Below are 7,141 nucleotides of genomic sequence, written 5' to 3' on the forward strand. Positions count from 1 at the left end.
GAGGAAGACTGATGTATATAAGATCCAAATTGACACTGAGATGGCCCTAAGTAAATCATATTCAAATTATATCCCAGACATGAAGAGAGATACCCTAACAATAAAACTAACCCGAATAATGTAATTTCTCCACTAGGAACTTGGAAGTGAGGCCTAGAGAAGCCACTCTAGAAGAATTCAAGAGCATTCTAACAATCCAAATTCCTGAGCCTAGTAATTTCCCTCAGTGCTTTTCAAAATCACTGAAAGCCCCTGTAATCAGATGAGGAGGCTTAAACTAGAGCTCTCTTCACTATCAGGGAAGACAAGACAGATCAGTATGAGTGCCAAAGAACTATCTTCTATGATATCATTCTTTCAGCCTTAATAGACTTTGTCTTACCAGACCCATGAATACAGGACATTGTCTTAATAACCAGAACAAACCCATCTTGATGGAAGGCTTGAATTGACTCCCTACCCACAACCACATTCCTGATGCTCAGTCTGTAATGAAGGTATGTCACCTTTGCTAGAAGTCTAGCTCAGCAGCTTGCTTTCATCCTTCCAAGCTACAGAAAAGGAGAAGAAAATTTTAGCCCCATAGGGATGCCCATCCTTAACAGAGGCAATGAATTCCAACAAAAAAAGATTTGGGTTCAGCTTATTTGGACCCTTTAGGCCAATTTTGTTATTTAGATGAGCAATTACAGATTTTTCTCAGCTTTCTTGGTGAGGTCAAATGGGGTTCACATTAATTTACCCCTATTTGCTACCCTGAAGTATAGATTCTAATGCTGAATCTAAGGAGACAAGCCCCTTTTAAAAATATATTTTTAAGTTGTTCTCTCTCCTACTGCCCCCCCCCCACCATTGACCAATCAAATGAATATGCCCTAATAATATTCATAATCCTATAAAATAGTTCCCACACTGATCTTAACCAAATTTATAATAGTAATTCTCTTGACCATGTCAGCTACTTTCTCAGGCATACCCAGATCAACTTCATCTTCATCACTGCAATGGCTTCTGTCCAAGTGACTCTAGATGGATTGAGGTTGTTTTGTTCTCTTGTGGAATAATGTTTCTACACGTTCCAACTTGACTAAGTCTAGCCAGCCCTCTGGCTATAGAGCTAAGCTTCAGTCCCCGTGTATACTGATCCCAACAGGCTGTCTAACCTGCTCTTGACAAACAGTCCATTGACCAAGAGATTGTGAGTTTGGCTCTATGATGATTGAAAATTTCCAAGAGATGGAGTTTCTGGGTAAATTGAAATAAGTTTTATTGACTATGTCTAGAAAGCAAGCAAACAGGCTCATCATCCCCACAGTAGCCAAGAGAGCAAGCCAGTCAAAACTTTAATATTTATAAATTCTTTTGAAAAGGGGTACACCTGAGGGTGAAAAACAACTCTGGTTAACAAGTAATGAGCGAATGAGTATTATGAGAGGTGGACTATATTCTAATAAAGGTCTTGGGGTACATGATGCTGAGCACCAAAATCTTGGTGAAAGAGATTGATCAAGTTCTATATCATTTATCTGCCGGAAGGGAGAACACACATTTTCCAAGAAATGTGTAAGTAAACACAATGAGCAGGAATTCACCCATTCGTTTAGACTTAGAATTTCTTTACTGTCTTTGATTAGATCTTAGCTTTCATGGCTGGGTAAGTCTCCAAGCAAGATTTCCTCCACTAGTTGATTTCTGGATGAGGAAATAGAAAAGGGGGAAACCTTGATAACTAGTTATTAATACATGAAAGATATAATTTCTCTCAGCTTCCTTGCTAGACACAAGATAGGTGAATGAGATCAGAGTGGAATTAAGACCTATGCATCCACGTTGCAAACACCTTAACTAAAGTTCTTAAAAAAAAGTATGTGTGTATCACACATACACGCATCATATTTAGAAAAAAAAAAACTAAAAGCAAAATCAACCATAAACTTCTATACCCAGCCGTCTTCACAAAAGGTAGCCATAATTTGATGGAAGCTCTAACTAGAGATAAGGCAGGCTAGGTGGAAGGCTCAGAACAATAGCCAAGTCCCAGAAGCATCACTGACATCAGGATAAAGGCCCTTAGTAGTACAATGCTAGAGCTCCATACAGCAGGAACTGGTAAGAGAGCCTCAAGTACAGAAGATTCTCAAGACAGGTCATTAGCACACTGTTTTGAATGCATCTAGGCTACAAGAATGGTGCTGTAATCCACATGAACAGTAGGTAGCCAGACAAGAATACTAGATGGTTTACTCTGGTTTCCTTGGCACCAGACACTCCCAAAGAATCAGAGTGACCCAAGAAGCTTTTAAGGTAAATTTAAAAAAATTCTCAGTCTCCAAAGATGCCTCCAAGTTTTACTTTCAAGACTGTGACTAATGAGTACATAGTTACAAAAGATCTGTTGCCCATTTGGGAGGGTCTAGTGAGGAAAGACTTACAAGCTGCTTCAGTGGCCCTTTTTAGTGTCAGAAGAGCCCATGGGACTGTTTAACAGCCGATAAAGTTGATTAGTTTCAGGAAGGATAGTACTTTCCTACTGTGACTGTGGCTGCTCCTTCAAGGAAGGGTAGAGTCCCCAGTGATGGTGACTCAAAAGCCCAAAGAGCAATGGAAATAAGTCCACCTAAGACAGAAGCTTCAGAATATAGCTACAGCAATGAGACTCATCAGTCCAGGGGGAGCGAGCTTCATAGCTTTCATTGGCAAGGCTGAAAGGCAGAGCATCAAAGCACAAGAGTCTCTTGGCTCTTTTAGGAGTTGGAAGATGAAGAGTTCTGTACAGTCCCACTTTGCAGTAGAGTTCTCATGAATCTGTGGGAGATATGCACCATGGAAAATTGTCCTATAAATATATTTTCACTTTGTAGTTACCTTGCTATCTGAATTGTTTAAAAAAAATCAAGCACCCATGGTCACAGTCAGAGAGTCTATACAAAAAGCCACTGCGCTTCAAGCTCACAAGCCTTGGAGGCAATGTATCCACTTGCAACTGGTCCTTTGAATCATCACCCAGCTGCTTTGAAAGTTTCCACATATGACCTATCATAAGGATTGTAGCTGCCATACAAGTCTCAGAATGTGGGGGTGGGGGAAGAATAAGAGAGGAAGAAGACGGATCTTTGCTCAGTCATAACTGTAGAAAGGATGAATTTAACACTGGACTGGTGGCCTCAACTGAGATAGTAAATCATATTTAAAGTATATTCCAGACACAGTAAGAGACATTCTCAACCTTCAACCTTGCTGCAGCATGGCAGATTCTCCACTAGAAAATTAGAAGTGTAAGCATTGAGAGGCCACTCCAATCACTGTCGAAAAGGTAAGGTCACCCCAAATTCCCAAGTCCAGTGATTTTCTTGAACATAGCTAGCTGGTACAGTGGATGGAACACTAGACCTGGAGTCAGGAAGACTAGATTTCAAATTTGGCCTCAGATACTAGCACATGACCTTAGGGCAAATTGCTTTGCTCGTTGGTTATCCATGGTCTAAGATTTGAGGACAAAATGAGATATCTGTAAAGCACTTTGTAAACCTTAAAGAGCCTTAAAATACTAGCTTTACTCCAATGCACCCATTTTAATTATTAACATTTTTATAATCTTTGAATATCACTGTTTTGTAATAAGATATAGGTGGGGATAAAAACTAGTCAGAGAGAACATGAGACATACAGAGGCCCATTCCGATGATGAGCTTTACAGATTTTTCGTCTAGGATAATATTCTTTCAACCTTACGGACCATAAGTACAGAAGACTAGTGAAAAATGGGCCAAGCCCATCCCAATAAGAGGCTTGCATTGGTGCCCTTCAAATTGCAGATATTGTAAGTCCAGCTTAGATCTATATAGTAGAGGTTCTAAACTCAGACTCTCAAGCTACTCATGCTTGTCTCAATGACATTCCTTCTAAGAGGAAGGGATATAGTGGCTCCAACTTGGAAGATGCTTAGGAGGGCACCACCTCGCCTCCACCCCAACTCACTAGTCAGAGCTGATCTGGAGCTAGCCAACCAGATTTCTCACCTTTGCAAAAATGTGACAGTTCAACGCTTATTGTCATGTATTTCTTCTTCTGAGATCAGATTCCATGTCTTTTTTATTGATCTTACTTATAGTTGAATGATTTTGTCCTGTAACTGCCAAAGTCATGATTCTTTGTCTCTGAACTTAGTTCAGATATTCAGCTGTCCTATAATGAGTTAAATTTAGAATACCAGTTCTCCTGTTAATCGCTGTTCTATTTTTGTGTCAAGGAAATCTGTTACTTTTAAAGGAGGCAGGTGGACTCCAAGGAGTCTGGTCTAGTATCTTTAGACTACCAAGCTATTCTTCAAGGATGTTTGGTTTGCTATCTCTGTTCTTGCAGATGCAGCTGGGCTCAGACAATGAACATTTCTTAGTCACAGGAGGGAAGGAGGGGGTTGTTGCTAGCCCTCATTCCCAGTTTCCATCCAATCATATTTTCTTCCATCTGATGCTAGGCTTCTTCTTTTGTATATTCCCCAAAACTATACAAGAGACCTATCCCCTTGATTGGGCAGGGTAGGGAATCTTATCCTTGATAGGGAAGCTGAGACCCTATTTATAGATGAATTCGTTATCAATAAATTGAGTGTGCTCAGACCTTTGTACCTCAGCCTACCTTAACTGTTACATTTTCTACTTTAAGAACAGAATGGTCCCTGAAAATGCCCCATCTTCTAAATATGACAATCCATAAAGCAGTCAACATTATAGGCTCAATTTTCAGAGAGGAAACATCAAACAATTATACCTCTGCTACGAGAGGGATGAAGCCAATTTATAGCCCTCAGTTGTGGATGGTGACAATAGTCAAGTGGTCAACTAAAAATTCACGTCAGTAGATGTCGGTCAAGTTTCCCATTCTCTTCTCAGGAAGACAGTGAAAATCAAATTAAGACATGACTATCAGTCAGAAGAGCTTGCTAAATTTCAGTAACTCAGTGGGATGGGACTTTAACCACACTGCAGTTTTTTCTAAGTGATAGACATGTTTGTGTGTGGCTACTTGCTAATTACTAAGAAGAAATGTGACCAGTGTGACCAATGGAATTTTAGAACTCTAGGCAAATGACTACCATTGGTTCCTGAGGGAGTAGAAAGAAATCATTTACCAACTTTCTAAGCAGACACCTATCAACCAGCCTGACTAGGGAAAAGCGTTTTCGATAACCACTATTTACTTAAACATTTTTTTAAATAAAGGAAGGTACTTTTACATGATGTATCAGATTGTGTTGCACTCTACGGTTCAGGGGATAAGTGTTATCATGGGCACAGAGAACCAAATTAGACATTTCCAAAGGTTTTATGCCATTACTACTACCATCTAGGGAAACATTATCACCCAAAGACATGACGGTATTTTAACATAACAGATAAAACATTTGTATCATGAAAGAGGCACTCAGGCCAGAACCTATTTCAGCTCTTGTGGTAGACTCAATGGTAACCATTGACTATCCTTTCAGAATACTATACTTTGGCCTATAAAGATTTTAAGAAATATTTGACAATTGAAACTTTTGGATAGCAACAATGTTTTAATCTTTCTTAAAACCAGGGATAAGATATTGGCAACATATGCCAAATTCAAATTGATTCAGGTTATTTTCCTAGGTATTCTATTCTTGCAACTGTCACAGCGAAATGTAATGGAAAGGTAAACTGGCACATTTCTCCCAGCAAGGTTATAGTTTATTAGCAGGGGCACAATCAGCCAGTAAAGCAGACCTCAACTGCCTTCTGCCTTGAATAGCCAAAAGTTCCAGAACTGGAGATGCGCCTCATTTTTATAAGTATGTAACAGAGAACAAAAATCATAATTGGCTAGTACATGTGGGAAGAAGACCACTTCTTTCAGTTTTAAAAGAATGCCTTATGAATTTGAGTCTCAGCTGCATCCTGAGGCTACTGATAGTGAACCAAGAGTGGCCAACTCATAGGTGCCTATGCATTAGATAAGACCACCTTGAATTGGCAAGAATGAGGCTAAGATGGGACAACGTCAGCTCTTAAGGATAACATACAAATGCCTTGGATTTGCGCATGGTGCTAGGATAATAGTTCCCTTAGTGTTTTGAGTATTGAACTTCTAAACTCTAGCTTGGAGTTTCTCCTTAATTAACCAGTGATTGTTAGAAAGCTTAAACCTTTGACATCTAACTTGGAGAGAAGGACTGAGCTTTTGAACGCATGCACTTCTTCACTTAGAGGAAGAAGAGGGTGAGGTTTGTTATATGGGGCTACATTAGTGTAAAATGTAGAGTACAGGATCAACAGCTATTCCTCACACAACACTGACAATCCCTGGTCATATACCTAAGTGGTACAATGACTAACTCCACTCTAACAAGTATATTTGGTTCTTTTAAGGTTTAAAGGGTCAGAAGATGACCATATTTTGTTTTGTTTTTGTCAGGACAATTAGGGTTAAGTGACTTGCCCAAGGTCACACAGCTAGCACATGTGTCAAGTGTCTGAGGCTGGATTTGAACTCAGGTCCTTCTGACTCCAAGGCCTGCACGCTACTCACTGCACCACCTAGCTGCCCCAGATGAGGATATTTTTAACAGCAAAGGGAATTCCTTTCAAGATGAATTTGTTTTCTTCCAATATAGGATCACTTGTAGTTAACTGGCATGGAGGTACACAGCTCAGATCATAGTCTGCCATAAAAATTGAGAAGAATGTCACAATGCCCTGTCACCCTAGAACAAAGACCTTGGATAGGACACCTAATCAAAACAGTGCACCTGCTTTATCCAAAAAAGAGGGCAATGCTTGTAGTTGACGAGCCTGATAGCATCACTGTCCTTTCTCTCTAGACGGAAGGAGGGGATTACTAGAGGGAATAGCGAGAATCAAGAAAACATTTTTTTTTTCCAAAATTGTCACATGGGATTCTGTAAGATCAACACCAGTGACTTAATTTTGAGATGAAATTGTGCCAAAATAAATGCTGCCATTAATGTGGATGGCACTTAAAAAATTAACAAAATGATTAATTATTAAGTTAAAACTACCCTAAACTGAAACCATAAAACATTAGTAGCTTTGTTGGTGTAGGGTTCTGACATCTGTCAGTTGCCATCAAATGGGAATTAAAAACACCTGAGGTCTTT

This window comes from Trichosurus vulpecula, chromosome 1 (assembly GCF_011100635.1).
Source record: "Trichosurus vulpecula isolate mTriVul1 chromosome 1, mTriVul1.pri, whole genome shotgun sequence".
NCBI classification, from domain to species: domain Eukaryota; kingdom Metazoa; phylum Chordata; class Mammalia; order Diprotodontia; family Phalangeridae; genus Trichosurus; species Trichosurus vulpecula.